Consider the following 19,321-nt stretch of genomic DNA (forward strand, 5'->3'; position numbering starts at 1 on the left):
GGAAGGAAGGACACAGAGCGAGACTCAGAGCCAGGGCGAGAGAGAGAACCAGAAAATAAGTAAGACAGAGAGAGTGCATCAGCAAAAGTGAAGAGGGCAGAAAAGTAGAATCTGGCACAGGAAATAAGAAAAAAGTGAATCAGAAATGGAGAGTGAGGAGAGAAAAGGAGACTGAGGTACATAAAAGGAGAGAAAGAGAAAAAAGCAAGGGGAAGGAGAAAAGAGACACGGAATGAAGGAGGATTAAAGTGAAAAGAGTGAAGTGAAGGAGGAGGGGATGAGAAAGAGAGAATGACAGAGACAGGGAAAGGAGGAAAATGAAAGGAAGCAAGAATGAGAAAAAAAGGAGAGGGAGGGTGAAGTGAGACTTGGGTAAAGGTTAGTCAAAAAAGAGCAGGCAAAGAAAAGGCAAGAGCCAGACAGCAGAGGAGAATGAGAGAGAGATAAGCGTAGATAGGAAGGAGTAAGAAACTCAGGGAGGGATGGAGGAAAGAGTGTCCCACACAGAAGATAAGGGACACACATGAGAGGAGGGAGGAGAGATATACACAAGGGAAGGAAATGCACATAGATACCTGCACACACACTCTGGTCCTCTTCATTGCCCTGGAGTATGTTCGGTTCGTGGTTATACTGAAAAGAGCACAGGGATGTAGACCCATTACATCAGGTCTTTGCTTCCTCTATACCACCTGGGGTAAGGCCTGCATCGGCAGTAGATGTGGGCCCAGTGTATTGAATACAATGAGCACAGTGGCAATGCCCCCTATCCTCCCAAGTCACTTTCCTCAGACTCTTCCCAGTGGACACTCAAAGATACCTGGTGGCGAGGCTTGAGCCCGGCCCCTCTAAACCAAGTCCACCGGGGTCCCGGGCAGCAAAGGAACAAGAAAATTCACTCATACATTTGCCCCCCCACAAGGCCCCAAGCTACAATTAGAGCCATGGAAGCTGTTCCTTTCCAGCAGCAGCTAGAAGGTTCCAATCTCCTTTCTCATTGCTGATGGAGAGCAACATTCACGTGGATAAGACAGATAGTTGTGTCAGGAATAGCAGAGTGTATCACTGTGATGCTTACTTCGTTTTTGTGAATTGGCATTGAGTCGTTATATGTTCCATACTCTGTTCTGGGAGAGCACAGTACAAACTGAAAAGTTTTACATTTTCCATTTGTGCATCAAGTATTCGCATCTGCCATAGTTTGTGTGGATGCGGTTTAGGATTACCCATGAGCTTCACAGAAGATCGAAGCCAAGGAGACAATGCTGCCTGGAGTCTATCTGTAGGCCACAAAAAGCTCATGGAATAGTGGGTTTCATGATAAAGGCTGCAATGTAATATTAAACATCAGTGAGACTGCAGTCGGAGAACTGTGAGCAGTTTCGGGTTCCACGTTGTATAGTCAGGATGTTGAGGCAATTGAGAGAGAACAGCACACACTCAAGAGGATACTGCCTGGATGATGATATATAAATGCAAAGAAAGAGACAAGAATGAACACAAGGTGCATGATAAAAATTCAGGAACTGTATAACAACCTTTAAAGAAATGAAGAGAATAAGAAATAGCAGTAGTAGGCCACACGGTTTCTTGAGCCTGCTCTGCCATTCAATAAGATCATAGCTGATCTTCAACCTCAGCTCCACCTTCCTGCACTACCCCCATATCCCTGAACTCCTTTGGTATCCAAAAATCTATCAGCCTCTTGAATATTGTCACACACATGGAGGGGCGATGACACAACATTCACGGAGTAACTCTGAAGAGTTATAAAAAAACGGACTTTGTCCTTTTAAAAAAAAAAGAGCCTTTATTTTTAAAATGTGAACAATAGTCCAAAATGGCTGCCGGAGATAAGGGGATTAACCTTTTGTATATTCAAATAGTCTGACAAAGACAAAGGACAAATCTTAAAAGCCAAAAGGTGAAAATGAAACCCATCTCACACCTATCAGAAACATTCCAGAATTGAATGTCGTCTTCTAAAACAAAGGACGTGTGAAGTAGCCACGTCCTGGTCTTTTGTGCGATCACCATGGGAAAGAAACAAGAATGTCTGCTCACAGGAGGTGTGAAGTGACAGCCTTACTTTTTAAAAAAAGACAGCAAGAAAGACAGAGAGAGACTGATCCAGAAGGTGAAGCTTCTTGTAACTGCTGGCATTCCAGAAAGCCAGAAAACACACGTCCTGCTAGAAAAAAATCCAACATCTGCATCATACAGCAGAGAGAGAGAGCGCGCTAGGAGTGACCCACCATCTTGAACAGAACCTTCAATCAACAGAGACAACTACAATGTTACACCAATGTGCTTTGTTGAATGATAATTTACTTTAATCCACTGACTGGAGATATGAATTTATATTTTTTTGAAAGGTATTTAAAAAAGAAAAGCTACAAGGATGACTTTGATGGCAGATTAGGGTGGTTACCTAAATTGCAGCACTGTATTCTACATTACAAAGGGATGTAAGGAGGGAGACAAAATGTCTGCTCATTCCCTCATAACCATAGCCAAGGAAGTTTAAAGGAACTACCTGTTTTTTTTAGCAAGAGAAAAATACGACTAACTACTATATTTGAATGACTGGGTGACTGTCATGTGGCAAGCCCCTCCCCATCTGTGGTTTTAAGCTGGTGTCTTCCTGCAGCCGAGCAGCAGATCGAAGTGGGAGTGTCTCTCACTCTCACACTCTCTCACTCTGTCTCTTCAATCAGATATCCTGTTGGAGGAAATCATTTGAATCGCTGTCTCCAAGATCCCCACTGAGCCAGTCATCTACCTCTTCAAACTAAAAGCCTCAGGTCCACTGAATTCAGCTAGAAGCCAGCCAATTCACCAAACTCCACAGACTGTATACCTTTTTATGAACTCCAACTGAACCACTCTGTAACCTCTTTGTGTGTGTGTAAACCTCTAGTGTGTGTTCCTGAGTAGAAGTTGTTGCATTGTTTATTATTTTTATTAGTCCTGTTTAAGTCCAATAAAGTTGACCTCTTTCTTTGTTAACTCAAGAAAAACTGTCCGATTACTTACTTGTTATGATCATAACAAGAACCAATCAAACACCTACTGTTGTGGTCAAACAAGGAGAGGGAAAAGAGGGAAGCCCTTGGACCCCTCCTCACTTGGCAGTAACAGAAATTTGGAGGCTCATGTCTGGGATCATACCCAAAGACAAATGGGAAATTGGGCGCGGGAAACCAAAATTGATTCCTAGAAATAATTTTAAAACATTAATGCAGGTTTTCTTGTGGTTTTCAGTGCTAGTGTACTGAAATGTCCACATTTGAGGCCAATACTTTCCTAGAACAGAGTGAAGTAACTTGGGCCAGATTCATGGAGTAACTCTGAAGAGGGATGAAAAAACAGACTTTGTCTTTTTAAAAAAATGAACCTTTATTTTTTAAAAGTGAACAATGGTCCAAAATGGCTGCCAAAGAGAAGGAGATTAACCTTCTACATATTCAAATCATCTGACAAAGACAAAGGACAAATCTTCAAAGCCAAAAGGTGATAATGAAACCCATCTCACGCCTATCAGATTAAAAGCCCTATCTGTTGAAGAGTTGAGGAATGAAGCTGGGCAGTTAGAGATTACTATTCGTCCAAAAGCTAGGAAACTCGCAATCCTAAAACTTGTGGCCAACCATTTTAAAATTGACACTGAAGATCCAGAGACAGGCATAGAATCTGAAACAGACAAAGTAACAGTAGCTAAAGTAAAGTAGAACAGAGGAGACTAGAGTTAGAGTTTCAGGAAAGAGAGAAAGAAAGAGCTTTCCAGAAGGAGAAGGAGAAAAGAGAGTTAACGCAGCTTAAACTAACTAGGGGAAGACCCAATACAACCAGCGAAGGCACCATTAGTGAGGGAGTTACCCCTAGCTCAGGACCGGGTGCTGAGCTCTTAAAGTTCTCCCAGATGATACCAAAGTTCAATGACGGGGGATGTGGAAGCATTTTTCATCTCTTTTGAAAAGCTTGCAAAACAGTTGAAGTGGCCAGCAGAAAGCTGAACACTGTTATTGCAGAGCAAACTAACAGGAAAAGCCCATGAGGTTTATTCACTGTTGCCTGATGAGAGTTCATCAGATTATGAGATGACTAAAAATGCTATCCTGGGCTAGTACCAGAGGAGATCCACCAAACATTACAAACTCTCCAAAAGCAGCCTGAACAAACTTGCATTGAGTTCAAAAGGGTTAAACAACTCACTTTTGACTAATGGATACGGGCACTTAAGATAGAGTCCACATGTGAAAACCTCAAAGCCGTGATCCTCCTCAAGGAGTTCAAAACTCACTTCTCCTTTCCATAAGAAACCACGTGGAGGAACAAAAGGTTCCAAGAGCCAGGCAGGCAGCAATCCTGGCTGATGATTATACACTTATTCACAAGCTCTTTCCTCAAGGGAAACCCTTCCCTAGTCAACTCTAAAAACCTGAAAAGGAAAGAAGGTGGGAGGTGATAGGAGGATGAACAGCCATGGGCAAGAAGGGAGAGCTGGAAACACAGAAGGCCCTCCTCAGGCCAAAAAGGAAGGTGCTGAGAACAGGACTGACATCCGGAAGCCTGTATGTTTCCATTGTAACAAGGCCGATCATCTTCGAGCTGACTGCTTGTGGGGAAAGCCCATAGGTTTAGTCAGGGTACACCAGACCAGTACAGGAAAAAGAGGGGCCTGATGGAAAGCACAGTGGACCAGGCTGTGTCTTTAACTGCTGCAGTGAAACTACCACTGAGAGTGCGGGAAAACTTAAAATCCCTGAGAGTGACCAGGATTTTGTGTCCAGAGGAAAAGTGACCTCATACCCCTCAAGTGAGGTGAGTAAGCCCATAATCATACTTAGGGATACAGGGGCCACCCAAATCCTTCTGCTGGGAAAAGGCATGATCTTTCCCCCAGAGAGTGCATCGAATGCTAGAGTGCTAGTAAACAATATCAAAGTAAAGTCTTTGCCCATAACTTTATACCGGATGCACCTGGAGTGCAACCTTGATTCAGAACTGGTAACCGTGGGGATTGTCCCTAGTTTACCAGTGGATGGGGTAATGATCTGGCGAAGGCAAAGGTGGTAGCATCTCCAGTGGTATTTGAAAGACCAAAAAAGGTCAGGGAGACAGAGCAGTTACAGGAAAAGGTCACTGGCATTCTCCCTGACTGTGTGGTGACCTGGTCCATGGCCAAACAAGCTCCGTCAGAGGAGGCTGAACTGGCACTGCAGACAGATGACCCGACTGTCTGGTTATCTGAAACCTTCTTTGGGAAGTTAGAGGACCCAGAGGATGGATTAAGCAGGTCTTCCTTGGTCGAGACTCAACAAGTAGACACAGGGTTAAAAAGGTTAGCACAGACTGCCCAAACTGAAGCTGAAGCAGAGGGAGTTCCAGAGTACGACTATTTAAAGGATGAGGTGCTGATGAAGAAGTGGAAACCTCCTCACAGACCTGCAGATGAAGAGTGGACAGTGGTTCACCAGGTAGTGGTGTCGCCGAGGTACCGTCGGGAAATATTGAGAATAGCCCACGACATTCCAATGTCTGGACATGTCGCTATCAGAAAAACCTAAGGCCACATCAGACAGTATTTTCACAGGCCACAACTCCACAAGGATGTGGTGGAGTTCTGTGAGACTTGCTACATGTGCCAGGTTGTGGGGAAGCCTCAACCTGCAATAAAACCAGCACCCCGAATTCCCATACCAGCTTTTGCAGAACAATTCAGCAGAGTGCTCCTAGATCATGTGGGATCCCTGCTGAAAACAAAAGGGAGATACCACTATCATCATGCCAATATGGATGTGGCTACTCAATTTCCAGAGACTATCCCTCTAAGAACTAACTTCGCCAAGGTAGTGGTGGAGGGGCTAACCCAATTCTACATCCGATACGGGCTGACTGCTGAGATCCAGAGGAAAAGTGACCTAATACCCCTCGAATCAGGGCACAAATTTTATGTCCAGTATTTTTCAAAAGGTCATGGGTAATCTGGACATAACCCAGCTAAAGTCCTCAGCCTACCACCCACAGTCACAAGGGACTTTGGAGCGGTACCACCAGACCCTAAAGACAATGATCAGGACATACTGCTATGAGTGCTCCCATGACTGGGACAAAGGGCTGGGATTTCTTCAGTTTGTTACCCAATGAGTCCACTGGCTTTAGTCCCTTTGAATTAGTTTATGGACACGAGGTGAGAGGTCCTTTAAAACTAATCAACGAGAGGTTTTTGGGACACAGGGATGAATCTTCCCTGTTGGACTACCTCTCCATTTTCTGAGAACGGCTCACGGGAGCCTGTGTGGTGGCTCAGGAACATCAATAGGGAGGTTTTGTTACAACTGTACAGGGTGTTGGTGAGGCCGCACCTGGAGTACTGTGTACAGTTTTGGTCCCCGTATTTAAGAAAGGATATACTAGTATTGGAGACAGTTCAAAAGAGATTCACTAGGCTGATTCCTGGGATGAAGGGGTTGGCTTATCAAGAATGGCTAAACAGGTTAGGCTTTTATTCATTAGAGTTTAGAAGAATGAGGGGTGATCTTATTGAAACGTACAAGATTCTGAGTAGACTTGACAGGGTAGATGTTGAAAAGATGTTTCCACTAGTGGGGGAATCTCGAACTAGGGGACATAATTACAGAATAAGGGGACACTCATTTAAAACTGAGTTGCGAAGGAATTTCTTCTCAGAGGGTAGTGAATGTCTGGAATTCTCTACCCCAGAGAGCTGTGCAGGCGAAATCACTGAAAGTATTTAAAGAGGAGGTAGATAGATTTTTGAAATATCGGGTAGTTGAGGGCTATGAGGAGTTGGCACGAAAGAGCAGTTGAGGTCTGGGGCAGATCAGCCATGATCTTATTGAATGATGGAGCAGGCTTGAGGGGCCGAATGGCCTACTCCTGCTCCTATTTCTTAGTTTTCTGGGAGTTCTCAAGAAACATATGAAAAGGCAAGAGGATAAACATGTCAAGGCGAGAACATTTCAACTCGGAGGCCATGTGTTAGTGCTATTACCAATACAGGGAGAACATTTGAAAGCCCGGTTCAGTGGCTCGTAGTAAAGAGGTGAATTTTTAATTGACGCCCCAGATTGGAGTTAAAAGCAAAGGCTGTGCCACATCAATATGTTAAAAGAATACCACAACCATGAAGGGGCAAACAAGCACAGCTCTGTAAGGCAGCCAGGACACAGGAGGGCAAAAGGGACAGTCAGGATGAGTTAGAAGGAGGCCAGGAGGATTCCCAAATCAAACCCCCTCCCATCCGGTTCACTAACAATGAAATGTTAGGGAAATTGGACACCGTACTCTCCTATTTAAACACAGAACAGAGAGGAGATCTAACAAGGCTTCTCAGAGCATTTAAAGGGATCTGCAGAGACTAACTAGGGTGCACAAACCTAACCCTACACCATGTGGATGCAGGAGAGACCCCTCCCATAAAGAAATCCCAAGGTCCCAGGAAACTGACCCAGGTTCGGGACGAAATTCAGAATGAAGACCAGCAAATTAAAGATTGACACAGAAAAGCTCATAAGCCAAAGGAAAACCCTAAGTCCAAGAAGGTATTTGTGACAGATTTGGAGGGTGTGATGGTGGTGGTGACTGCAATTCAAGTATCCTAACTGAGGAGGAATTGTGGGCCAGGTTGGATGAGCTGGAACAACAGGGATGCAGGACGAAATTGATTGGTGGTCTCAAGCTGCAAGGAAAAAAAATCCAGCACTGGGTTAAAGTACAAAATGACTGAAACACTTCAAGGTAGGTAGGTTTAAAACTTTGCCTGACAAAGTGTCTTATGATATGGTGCTATTTGGACCACTTGCATTTATGCCAGGACAGCTAATCCACACAAATGAAGTCACCATTTTACTTGGTGGCAATTGGTTTGCAAAGTTCTCTGCAAAGTAAGCTGTTGGCCTGGTGCAGCACAGGAAAAACAATGTACAAAAATCACTGGATGATCTTCACAAAGTTACAAACAACTTTAAATCCAGGGTTGAGTTCACTGATATAGAGAAACTGGAAAAGGAAGGTATTGTAGAAATACACAAGGAAATTCTGTGTATGCTGGAGTACAAGGTGATTGAGCTCAGTCAAAGCAGTTGGAGTTCCCCAATTGTGCTCATGCACAAACCTGGCAGGTCTGGCAAGTTAGGATGGCCATCTAATTTGCAACACTATATCCTGCATTGCAAAGGGTTATGAGGTGGAAGACAAAATGTCTGCTCATACCCTAATAACAACCAAGACCCAGGAAGTTTAAAGGAACTACCTGCTCTTTTTAGCAAGAGAAAAATACTGCTAACTACTACGTTTGAATGACTGAGTGACTGTCATGTGACAAGCCCCTCCCCATCTGTGGTTTTAAGCTTGTGTCTTTCTGCAGCAGAGCAACAGAGAGAGGAGAAGCAACTGGACTCTGACACATGCAGACCCAAGTGGGAGTACCCCCCATCCCCCCCCCATCCCCACAACTCCATTCCAGCTTGAAAGCTTTCAAATCCTGCCTGTTGACTGACCACCTTTTCATACTCCGGCTACAATCAGAAATGCCATTGGAGGAAATCATCTCCAAGAGACTCACCGAACCAGTCATCTACCTCTTCAAACTAAAAGCCTCAGGACCACTGAATTCAGCAAGAAGTCAGCCAAATCACCAAACTTCATAGACTGTATTTTATGGACTCTAACTCAACCAATCTACCTTTCCTCACTTTGTAACCTATTTGTGTGTGTGGGTGTGAGTGAAAGTTGGTGCATTGTTTAATACTTTTATTAGTTCTGTTTAGGTACAATAAAGTTAACCTCTTTCTTAACTCAAGAAAAGCTGTCTGATTGGTTCTTGTTATGATCATAGCAAGTAAGTAATCAAACACCTACCAATTGGCCAGTACATCCATTTTATGAAAGAATTAAACCTGTTGTGGTCAAACAAGAAGATGAAAAAGCGGGAAGCCCTTCAGCCCCTCCTCACTTGACTGTAACAATAATCATCACAGGTATGCAACCCTCGAGAACTCGAGTCTCAAAAGAATTCAACAGGTTTATCATAACCCTCCTCCCACTGCTAAAACTCACTACCACTTTCCTTTCTCAATCTGTTCCTTTTTGCATGCGTGAGTGAATGCATGAGTAAATGCGATTGCAACAATTTCGGGATCAGGCGTATTGATCAATAAACAATTGACTTTCTTTTTTTAAAACCTATAGGAAAACCTGTCGCTGTCTGGCTAAACTTTTATTACAAATACATTGGCTGCGGTCAGGTGGGGAGTTGAACAGTGGGGATCCATCCATGTCACCCCACCTGGCTGTAACAAATTTGGGCTCAAAGTCAGGAACCGCCAAATGAGAGATTTGAAAAACAGGAGGAACATCGACCTCTAATATAATGGAATTTTCTTGTGTTCTGTTTTTTTTTCTTGCGGTGCTAGAAACAAAAGAGATGGCCACTTTTAATGCTAAGGAGTTTGTAAAGCAGGGAGAGATATCCCATGTTAAGTTAAACAAATTAAATGTTGAAGATTTCAAAAGCTTAGCTACAGAGGTGGGAATTACTTTCAAACAAAAAGCAAAGAAAGCTGAACTGGTGAAAAGTCTAGCCAACCATTTTAAACTTACCCCTGAACTAGAAGAGGAAAGCCTAGAATCTGAGTCTGAAAAAATAATTCTAGCTAGAATCCAGTTACAGATGAAAAGGGAAGTGCAGTTAAAAAGGGAAGAGCTGCAATTTCAAAAGGAAAAGGAAGAAAGGGAGTTTCAGCTTCGAAGGGAAAAAGAGGAAAGAGAGATGCAAAGAGAGGAAGCAGCAAGAAGGTTTGAGTTACAGAGGCTTCAAACCCAAAATGAAAATGCTGCTAGTCACTCAAACCTTATCCCCAATTCAGAGTAAAACTTTGATGTTCTGAGACACTCAAGACTAGTTCCAAAGGTTGTCATATTTTATCTCATTTCAGAAAATAGCTACTAGGCTAAAATGGCCTAAAGAATAGTGGACTCTCCTTTTAGAAGGTGAGTTCGTCGATTGGGATCGTGAACATTTTTCTCTGTTCGCAGAAGAAAGTTCTTTTGATTATGAACAAACTAAAACTACAATTCTAAATGTATATGAACTGGTACCAGAAGCATATAGACAGAAATTCCAACACATCCAGAAAAGACCCACACAGACTTACCTTGAATTCGAAAGATTCAAACATACGGCTTTTGATAGCTGGATATGGTTTCTCAATCTAGAACTCTCATATGAAAATTTGAGAGAAGTGATGTTGCTGCAAGAGTTCAAAAATATTATTCCAAGTAGCATAAGAACTCACATAGTAGAACAAAGGGTGAGAAGCCGCTGCCATGGCAGATGACTTTGATCTCACACATAAACCCTTTACTCAGGGAGAAGCCTTTCATGATAATTTCCAGAGGTTCAGAAAGGACAGAAAGTGGAGAAATGATAAAAGATGGGGTGTTAGCAACAGAGAAACAAAAGGTGAGCACACAAGAAGCCCTCCACCAGTAAGAAAAGAAAATACAGAGGACAGGAATGTGTACCACAGACCTGTGTGTTCCCATTGCAGCAAAACAGGGCATATCAAAGTTGACTGCTGGAAGTTAAAGGGAAAGCCAATTAATATTGCAATATTAACAAAGAAAAGGGTGCCCAGGCAGACCCAACTGTGGCCCTAGCCATGGGAAAGAACTCCGCAAAGAATCTTGCCATAGGTATAGGAGAAGCAGAGAAAATTCCTGAAGGCTATCAGGACTTTTTTTTTAAAGGAATGGTGTTTCCATACCCCTCTAGTGAGGGAATTAACCCATGATCCTGCTTTGAGACACTGGGGCAATTCAATTCCTTATGTTGGGTGAAGGAATGACCCTCCCACCAGAGCACTCGCTAAAAGCGAAGGTTCTGTTAAAAAGGATTGAAGGAGGATACATGTCTGTACCCCTGTATCGGGTCCACTTGCAGCGAGACCTTGTTTCTGGGCCAGTTACTGTAGGAATTGTCCCTAGTCTAACTGTGGCCGGCATAGACTTGCTGCTCGGCAATGATTCAGCTGGAAGTAAGGTGGTCACACCGCAGTGATATTAGACCAGCCAAATGAGGCCAAGGAGACAGAACAAATACAGGAGGAAGACCCTGGAATCTTTCCTGCCTTTGCAATAACAAGGGCCATGGTCAAGTAAGCTCCCCCAGAGAAAGCTGAACCAGAAAATCAGCCTGATGACTCAGAGGTCTGCCTGGCTGAAACTTTTTGCGGACATTTAGGAGAAGTATATGCCAGACCCTCCGTAATTGAAGCCTAAAAAGCAGACACTGAGTTAAAAAAAGATAGCACAGACAGCTTATCCTGAGGCAGACGGAGAGAAGCTGTCTGAGTGTTACTATTTAAAAAATGAAATTTTAATGAGGAAATGGAGACCACCACAGTGACCTGCAGAGGAGGAGTGGACAGTAGTTCACTAAATTGTGGTCCCCCCCAAATATTGCAGAGAGATTCTGCGAATTGCACATGAAATCCCCATGGCTCGGCATGTGGGTATCCAAAAAACTCAAGCCTGAATCAGCCGACACGTTTACCGGCCACAATTCCACAAAGATGTGGTTAAATTCTGTCAGACCTGCCAGACTATTGGGAAACCCCAACCTACCATTAAACCTGCACCACTTATCCCCATTCCTGCTTTCAATGAGCCTTTCAATAGAGTTCTAATCGATTGTGTGGACCCCTACCCAAAGCCAAGACGGGTCATCAGGACCTGTTATCTATCATAGATATGGCCACCAGATTCCCAGAAGCCATACGTTTGAGGACAATTACTACCAAAGCCATAGTCGAGAGGTTAACCCAGTTCTTCATCAGATATGGACTCCTCAGAGAAATACAATCCAATTAGGGAACCAATTTCATGTCCTGAATTTTCCAGGAGGTCATACAAAGATAGATATAGGACAGATGTTAGAGGTAGTTTCTTTACTCAGAGAGTAGTCGGGGCGTGGAACGCCCTGCCTGCAACAGTAGTAGACTCGCCAACTTTAAGGGCATTTAAGTGGTCATTGGATAGACATATGGATGAAAATGGAATAGTGTAGGTCAGATGGTTTCACAGGTTGGCGCAACATCGAGGGCTGAAGGGCCTGTACTGCGCTGTAATGTTCTAATTCTAAAAAAGCCTCGATTTTGACCAGCTGAAATCCTCAGTATATCACCCCCAATCACAAAGGGCTCTACAACAGTACCATCAACCCTAAAAAACTATGCTCCAAGCATATTGCAGTGACTGCCCCTACGACTAGGACAAAGGAGTAGTTTTCTTGCTATTTGCTACCAGGGATTCCCCGGTGAATCCATAGGCTTTATTCCCTTCGAATTGATTTTCGAACATGAGGTGAGAGGCCCCCTAAAATTGATCAAGGAAAAGACCCTCGATCAAAGAGAGGAAACCTTGATACTAAACTATGTCACCACCTTCCGGGAGAGACTTTCCCAGGCAGCAAAGGAACACCTCAAAATCTCTCAGAAAAAATGAACTGGCAGGCAGATAAGAAAGCTGCAGTCAGTGAGTTTAAACCAAGGGACCAAGTTTTAGTGCTGCTACTCCTGCAGGCAAACCTTTAAAGGCCAGGTTTCGTGGCCTATATAGTGTAGGAAAAAAGGTGAACGAGGTAAACTACCTATTTAACACTCCTGACAGAAGGAAAAAACAAAGACTGTGTCATATTAACACACTGATAAGATACTACAGCCAAGAACTGGACAGATCAGTAAGTATGTGCCAGGCAGTAAAAGTGATAGAGGCAGAGAGCAGTAATGGGGACGAGCTGGACGAGGACAAGAACCCTGAAAACTTTAAAACTGCACTCCCTACTGCTAAATTGGAAAACACCAAAATTTTAAAGGGCTTGGGCACAATGCTGGACTATCTCTCTGAACGACAGAGACAGGACCGATTCACATTATTAAAGGAGTTCAAGGCAGTCTGCAGGGACAAACCCGGTGGCACACCTTTAAGTGTGCTGTGTAAAAACCCTTAAAGAAATGAAGAACATAAGAAATAGCAGAAGTAGGCCACACGGTTTCTTGAGCCTGCTTTTCTATTCAACAAGATCATGGCTGATCTTCAAACTCTGCTCCAGCTTCCTGCACTATCCTCATATCCCTTAACTCCCTTAGTATTCAAAAATCTAATGACCTCTGCGTCAAATATCGTCACGCACATTGGAGGTGTGATGATACAACTTTCACGGAGTAACTCTGAAGAGTTGTGAAAACACGGACTTTACCTTTAAAAAATGAACAATGGTCCAAGATGGCTGCCAAAAAGAAGGGGTTTAACTTATGCAGATTCAAATAGTCTGACAAAGACAAAAGACAAATCTTCAAAGCACGGGCTTGGATTAATCAAGGATAGTCAGCATGGATTTGTTAAGGGATGATCTTGTGTGACTAACTTGATTGAATTTTTTGAAGCTGTAACAAAGAGGATTGATGAGGGTAGTGCAGTTGATGTGGTCTACATGGATTTTAGCAAGGCTTTTGACAAGGCCCCACACAGAAGATTGGTTAAAAAAAACCCCATGGGATCCAGGAAAAGGTAGCAAGCTGGATACAAAATTGGCTCAGTGGCAGGAAATAAAGGGTAATTGTTGACGGGTGTTTTAGCCACTGGAAGGCTGTTTCCACTGGCGTTACGCAGGGCTCAGTGCTAGGTCCCCTGCTTTTTGTGGTGCATATATATTAACGATTTGGACATAAATGTAGGGGGCATGATCAAGAAGTTTGCAGATGACACAAAAATTGGCCTGTGGTTGACAGGTGGGCTGAAATGTGGCTAATGGAATTCAACCCAGAGAAGTGTGAGGTGATGTATTTGAGGAGGTCAAACATGGCAAAGGAATGCATAATTAATGGGAGAATACTGAGAGGTGTAGAGGAAGTGAGGGACCTTGGAGTGAATGTCCACAGATCCCTGAAGGTAGCGGGATAGGTTGATAAGGTGGTTAAGAAGGCAAATGGAATCCTTTCCTTTATTAGCTGAGGTATAGAATATAAGAGCAGGGAGGTTATGCTGGAACTGTATAACTCATTGGTTAGGCCACAACTTGTGTACTGTGTGCAGTTCTGGTCACCTCACTACAGAAAGGATGTAATTGCACTAGAGAAGGTACAAAGGGAATATATGAGGATGTTGCTGTGACTGGAAAAATGCAGCTATGAGGAAAGATTGGATAGGCTGGGGTTGTTCTCCTTGGAACAGAGAAGGCTGAGGGGAGATCTCATTGAAATGTACAAAATTTTGAGGGGCCTGGATAGAGTGGATGTGAAGACCCTATTTACCTTAGCAGAGAGGTCAGTGACTTAGGGGGTATAGATTTAAAGTGATTGGTAAAAAGACTAGAGGGGAGATGAGAAAATATTTTTTTCACCCAGAGGATGGTGGGAGTCTGAAACTCACTGCCTGAAAGGGTAGTTGAGGCAGAGACCCTCAACTCACTTAAAAGGAGTCTGGATATGCACCTCCAGTGTCGTGAACTGCAGGGCTACGGACCAAATGCTGGAAGGTGGGATTAGGCGGAGTGGCTCATTTTTGGCAGAGCAGACACAATGGGCCATGGCCTTTTTCTGTGCTGTAAACTTTCTATGATTCTATAATGAAACCTATCTCACACCTATCGTAGAAAGATTAAATGTTTTCTTCTAAAACAAAGGAGGTGCGAAATAGCCACATCCTGGGCCATTGTGTGATCATCGTGGGGAAGAAACCAGAATGCTCCTAACAGGAGGTGAGAAGTAACAGTTTTACCTTTTAAAAAAAATACAGCCAGAGAGAGAGACTGACCCATAAGGTGAAACTACATGTAACTGCTGGCATTCCAGAAAGCCAGAAGCACATGTCCTGTTGGAAAAAATCCAACATCTACATCAGACAGTAGAGAAAGAGCTAGGAGTGACCAACCATCTTCAACAGCACCTTCAATCAAGACAGAAATCTAAAATCATCTCAGGCCTGCAACCCTCTATAACTCAAGTCTCAAGAGAATTCAACATGTTTATCATAACCCTTCTCCCCCACTAGAGCCCACCTACCTCTTTCCCTTCTCTATCTGTTTCTTGTGTGTATGTGTGTGTGTGTGTGTGTGTGTGTAAGTGAATGCGATTGCGACAATTTCGGGATCAGGCGTATTGATCAATAAACAATTGACTTCCTGTTTTTTAAAAACCTACAGGGAAACCTGTCGCTGTCTGGTTATTTGAAAAATAAAGCACAAAGGGGCTAAACTCTTAATACAAATACACTTGCTGCGGTCAGGTGGGGAGTTGAACAGCGGGAACCACCCACATCACACCACCTGGCTGTAACAATATACTCAATAATTGAGCATCCACAGCTCTCTGGCATAGAGAATTCCAAAGATACTCAACCCTCTGAGTGAAGATGTTTCTCCTCATCTCAGTCCTAAATGAATGACTCCTTATTCTGAGACTTGTGCCCCCATGTTCTAGATTCTCTAGTCAGGGGAATCCACCCTGCCAAGCCCTCTTAAGAATTTTATACATTTCAATTAGATCAGCCTCCATTCTTCTTCACTCCAAAGAGTATGGGCTCATTCTATTCAATAGCTCCTCATAGGACAATCCTCTCATCCCAGGAATCAATCTAGTGAACCTTCATTGCGACCCCTCTAAGGCACATATATCCTTCCTTAGGTAAGATGACCAAAACTGCACACAACAGGCTGGATTTTGTGAAGGAGGCGGGGCTCCTGGCACCAGGCCAAAAAGGCTGGGGGAACCCCGCCTCTGCCATTTCGCTCTTCTGCCATTTTGCTCCTCTCCACCCTCCCCCACCCCGCAACCCGGAGTGATCCTCCATTCTTTTTTGGGCGGCGCAGTGGTTAGCACCGCAGCCTCACAGCTCCAGCAACCCGGGTTCAATTCTGGGTACTGCCTGTGTGGAGTTTGCAAGTTCTCCCTGTGTCTGCGTGGGTTTCTTCCAGGTGCTCCGGTTTCCTCCCACATGCCAAAGACTTGCAGGTTGATAGGTAAATTGGCCGTTAGCAATTGCCCATAGTATAGGTAGGTGGTAGGGAAATATAGGGACAGGTGGGGATGTGGTAGGAATATGGAATTAGTGTAGGATTAGTATAAATGGGTGGTTGATGGTCGGCACAGACTCGGTGGGCCGAAGGGCCTGTTTCAGTGCTGTATCTCTAAACTAAGTCAAAGAATCATGAGATGGGATCCCCGTCCCTTTAAAGATGGGGATCCTGCCTCCATGAACTGCCTGCCAATCACAGGGCTTACAGCTCAGCAGTATTGGTAGCACCATTGGCAGCAGTGGCCACCGCCGGTACTGCAGAGACTTTGGACCCAGATCCAGTGCTGGAACCCCAGACAAGAGGCAGGTGAGGCGGGGTTGCCGAGACCGGTCTGGGAGGTCCCGGTGAGGCCGAGGGAGGTGGTCGTGCAATCCAGTGGGGTGGAGGGAGTGGGGGAAACTGGCCACAGATTGCCCATGGATCCCCCAAGCCCACAGGGAGGTCACCTTGTGTTACAAGGCCACCTCCCTGCATGGAGGAGGCCACCCCTCCACCCTCCACACCAACTGCTGGTAAGCTCCCAGCGGCATCAGGAGAAGGCCCTTAATTGGCCATCAATAGGCCACTTTGGGGCTTCAATTGGCCTCTGGGCGGGAAGGCAGTCGTTGGCCTATTCCACCCCTGGGAAGATCGCTTGGCAACGGGGAGGCGACGGGCCCTCTGTCCTCACCACCCTTTGTGATGCTCCCCACCTCCGTCCCCTCCTCAGGGAGGCCCATAAAATCCCGGCCAATGTTCCAGATGTGTTCTCACCAAAGCCTTGTACAACATAGTAAGACTTCCTTACACTTATACTGCAACCACCACCCCCCCCCCCCACCACCTTGCAATAAAGGCCAACATATAATTCACCTTCCTAATTGCTTCTTGTATCTGCATGTGAACTTTGTGATTCATGTACAAGTACCAACATTTACTAGTCGTTCGTCTTTTCAAAAATATTCTACTTTTCTATTCCCCCTACCAAAATGGATAATTTTACATTTCTCCACAATATACTCCATCTGCCACCTTCTTTCCCACTCACTTAACCTGCCTGCATCTTTTTGCATCCACTTTACATCCTCCTCACAGTATACTTTTTCACCAGCTTTGTATTGTCAGTGACTTTGATATACTCAATCCCCTCATCTAAGTCAATGATATCGATTGTAAGTAGCTGAGGCTCAAGCACTGATCTTTATGGCACCTCACTAGGTACAACCTGCCAACCCGGAAATGACTCATTTATTCCTACTCTCTGTTTTCTGACTGTTAACCAATCTCCAATCCATACTAATATATTACCCCCAATCCATGAGCCTAGTCTTGGGTAACAACCTCTTGTACAGCACCTTATCAAATGCCTTCTGAAGATCCAAATATCCCTTATCTACACTGCTAGTTACATCATCAAAATGCATTAATAGATTTGTCAAACATGATTTGCCTTTCATGACACAATGTTGACTCTACTTGATCATATTGTGATTTTCCAAGTGCCCTGTTACCAAATCCCTAATAATAGATTCTATAATTTTCGCTTCTACTGATGTCAGGCTAACTGGCATGTGGTTCCCTGTTTTCTCTCTGAACAGCGGGGTTACTTTTGCTACCTTCCAATCCACAGGAACCATTCTAGAATTGAGGGAATTTTGGTAGATCAAATTCTCCCTCATTCATTTATCCTCAGTTGGTGTTGACTCAACAACTGCCGTGTTCCTCCAGGAGGTTTCTACTCCATCAAGCCCAATCTAAGCCTTACCTCAGATTTATATTTTTGTTCTCCACTGTTTAATTACTGAGTCCTTCATGTTGCTGTCTAAGAGACTGTCTCCAAATCTTTTCATCTTCAAGTATTCCGTTCCTATGTGAAGCTGGTACAGAAATTCCAGTCAAGATAAATAATCCCTCCTCAATGGGATGGCTTTCTTGTTTTGTTCACATTAAAAACATTATTAAATTGGCCCTTTAACTGATGAGCATATCACTGCACTAACTCGAGACTGAGTTACTGTTGTGGAGCCTGCAGATCTGAGTATTACGACTGGGTTCTGTTGCTTTCTGGCCAGAAGAGTTTCATTCATACACATTCGGATGTGGTTAACTTGTAACATTAGCTGAGCCAACTTGTCCCATTAATATTCTGCTAAAGTTAAAATTATTAAACAAAGACTACCATGGTGGAGGCAGAGGCCCTCAATTCTTTTAAAAGGTACCTGGACATGCACCTAAGGTGCTGTAACCTGCGGGGCTATGGACCAGGTGCTGGAAGGTTGGATTCGTTTGGGTGGGTAGCTTATTCGGCTGGCACGGACATGATGGGCTGAATGGCCTCCTTTTGTGCTGTATTTTGTTCTATATTCTGCCCTGGAAGCTTGCACACTTCACACCTTCTGCCATTATATTTCAACAGGTGAGAGACAACCTTCCTTAAATGCTATTTGGAGAGACTAAGCATTATTTAATTTTTTTAAATACTTCATGCCTAATTAATTGAATCATTAATTCCTTTAATAAAAAGGGATTTAACTATGATAAATATTACATTGAAAGTTTTGTATAGAGAGATCCATTTGTGAAGTGCTTGGGAAGCAATGTGAATTGTAATATCTTTGAAGATTTAGAATGATGGGACATATTCTGTTATAATAACTTCAGCTTCATAGTGTCTTCAATTAGCAACAAAGCTCAGGCTGCAGTCTCTGTTTAAGAGGATATAAAAGCCAAGCAATTCAGGATAAAAAATGATCAAATATAATAATGCAAAGCTTACAACATAGTGTAGAAAGAGCTTTAGTGACTAAAATTCGTTTTATACATTAACGACCCTCTCACGGTGACGCAAGATTTTAGAAGCTAGATTTTGATGAAACCCAAAGTTGATTCCATTTCTGGTTCCTTTTGCTCACCACTGGGAATTGCCTTTGGTCATCTATCATACAGTAGCCTTTCACTCAAACTACCCCAACTCCTTTCATGCAACTCCAACAAGTTCCTGCTGATTTCCCACAGGTGCCTTTGAGTTCATGCCCATTGTCATATCTCCACCACCTATATATCTCATTCAACTCCCATTTTATTCCTCAGTGGCACTGGTTTCACATCTGTTGTTGACACAAACCTTTTCCACTTTTTCTATATATCTATAAGGAGTTCTTTTCTTTTAACCTTCTGCAAGTCACAGGAAAATTGTAGTTTATATTTTTAATCATTGTGCTGCTGTCCCAAAACGATTGT

This window comes from Heterodontus francisci, chromosome 7, assembly GCF_036365525.1.
Source record: "Heterodontus francisci isolate sHetFra1 chromosome 7, sHetFra1.hap1, whole genome shotgun sequence".
Taxonomy (NCBI): Eukaryota; Metazoa; Chordata; class Chondrichthyes; order Heterodontiformes; family Heterodontidae; genus Heterodontus; species Heterodontus francisci.